Consider the following 2,553-nt stretch of genomic DNA (forward strand, 5'->3'; position numbering starts at 1 on the left):
CTTTGACTCCAGGTACAGAGCTCTTTCTACTCTCTACAGGGCCTCTAGACACAGGAGAGGGAAGTAGTGGGGGTCAGGGTATAGGCAGGGGTCAGTGAGAAGACACCAGAAGCAAAATAACTCCGAGCTGGTATAACTTATTCTCAAGCAGGAAAATGGGTCAACCCCACAAAGGGGTTTTGTAAAACCCTCTCACCTGTGCGACTGGAGTGATGTACACAATATCAGCATGAGCAGCTGGCCTCTGAAGTTACAATAACAATGCTGTGGATGAAATTTAAATAGAAGCCTTGCTTGTTCACTACTGATTTGTTTGAGGCCCGGCCAGCGTATCTGGCCCAATTACACCACCACCATCACAGGGATTTTATCGCTTTATGTCTTTATTTATTTTTTTTTATTTTTTTTTAAAATTTTTTTTTTTCCAACATTTTTTATTTATTTTTGGGACAGAGAGAGACAGAGCATGAACGGGGGAGGGGCAGAGAGAGAGGGAGACACAGAATCGGAAACAGGCTCCAGGCTCCGAGCCATCAGCCCAGAGCCTGACGCGGGGCTCGAACTCACGGACCGCGAGATCGTGACCTGGCTGAAGTCGGACGCTTAACCGACTGCGCCACCCAGGCGCCCCTCGCTTTATGTCTTTAAAAACAAAACTTAGATTTTATGATTTTATAAAAGCAGCCATGTGTACTAAACTCTCACCTTGTTTATCCCTGGGGCTTTGGGGTCACAGGCTAGGGTGGAACCTTTGATCTTCAGCTTTCTTATGGCACGCTTTAGGGCCAGTCACTTCACTGCTCAGCAGCACCTCAGCTTTCATGTTTGTAAAGATGGAGGTCACGCTAGTGCTCTGCATGGTTGTCATGGGGATGAGAAGAAGGCACTAGAGAAGCAGCCCACAGAGTGGATAAAGCCTGGCCCTGGAGCCAGAGTGCCTGGGTTGGAATTTTGGTTGCACACCTTGCAAGGCGTGTGACCTCAGACATGTTAATTATCTTCTCTGAAACTCAGTTTCATCTCCTCATAGTTAGTGTCCCCGTGGCACTCGGACAGTGCCCAGTTAATGAAAATGGCTGAGCACAGTGCCGGGCACATAATAGGTGGTCATTCTTTTCTCCTTCCCTCCCAGAGGGAGCCATTTCTGCATCCATCTGACGGATGCACAGGACCCTGGCCTGTCTCACCCTGTATCATCTTGTGATAAATCTGGAGAAGCCAAGCATTCTTCTGAGTTGCGCCAAAGACATGTAAACTTTTTCTTTATTGGTCCCTAGAATCACCACAGGTTGACCCACCCGACCCTGTATATGGAGCCTGCTCTCCCCTCACGCCCTGGTTTGCATGTCAGGGATAACAAGTACAAGCCCAGTCCAGGTCTGGCCCCTATTCCCAGGTCTAGAACAGTGTGGTCTCCTGTCTGGCTTGACTCAGGGTGCTTTGTTCAGTTCTGTGGCCTGGACTCTAGCTCCTGAAACCTCTCTGAGGCCTGCTTGGACCTGTTTTTTTCTTGTGTTTATTATTCTCAGCTCACTTGCTAGCCTCTCAACTCTGCATGCCAGACCCAGTCACCTTCTCCATTTGGACACACCCCAGCCTCTGGGAGGGGAGGCCAGCCCTCTCCGCCCACCACCTCCCACCCCCCCCTGCAGCTCTGAAGCTCGCAGAGGGAGGTGGGAGGGGTAGGGGCCAGACTCTGAACTGGGAAGAGGAGGAGCCTGAATCCCACCACTGGTGAGAAGTTGAAAACAAAGACAGTAAAGGTCTACAGGTCCTGCTTCTGTGTCTCTTGGAAGCGCCTTTGTCTTGTGGCAGTTCCAGGCCCGGGATCCCAGAAATAGAAGAGACGTTACAGCTCCTTGAGGCCCACTCTAGCCTCATCCGGAGCAAGAGGCCACATTATGGCATTCAAGACAGGTGGCCCTCTAGGCCCTGTGTGCGTGTGCTCTGTAATAGAGCACTCACTACCTCTGCGCCCTGCCCATGTTATTGCTGAGCCCCTGCACCAGCTGGAAATGCATGTGGCTTCCGGAACTTTGACCCAGTGTTCCTAGTCCCTTTCCTGTACGATGGTCGATTTGAGCAGTTATCCTACTCCATCCCCCTACCATCCTCCACTTCTCCAGGCTAAACACCCTCATGATAGCTCACGTAACATGGTTTCCAGACCCCTCCCCATTCACTGGGCTTCTTTCATGTCCACAGAAAAGCAACTGTAACAATAACAGCAAGAGGCACCTGGGTGGCTCAGTCGGTTGAGCACCCAGTTTTGGCTCAGGTCATGGTCTCATAGAACGTGGGTTCGAGCCCTGCATCGGGCTCTGTGCTGATAGCTTGGAGCCTGGACACAGCCTGGATTCTGTGTCTCTATCTCTCTCTGCCCCTTCCCCTCACACTCTTTTTCACTGTCCCTCATAAAAAATAAAATAAAATAACAGCAGAGCCAGCAAATATTTAGGGACCTATTATGTGGTGGGCATCTCAGCAGGTTCAGTGTGTATGGTGGGGGGCGTGGGGGAGCACACAGGTATCACTGGTCCTCAGGGAGCCGAC

The sequence above is a fragment of the Panthera leo genome, chromosome B3 (genome assembly GCF_018350215.1).
Source record: "Panthera leo isolate Ple1 chromosome B3, P.leo_Ple1_pat1.1, whole genome shotgun sequence".
NCBI classification, from domain to species: domain Eukaryota; kingdom Metazoa; phylum Chordata; class Mammalia; order Carnivora; family Felidae; genus Panthera; species Panthera leo.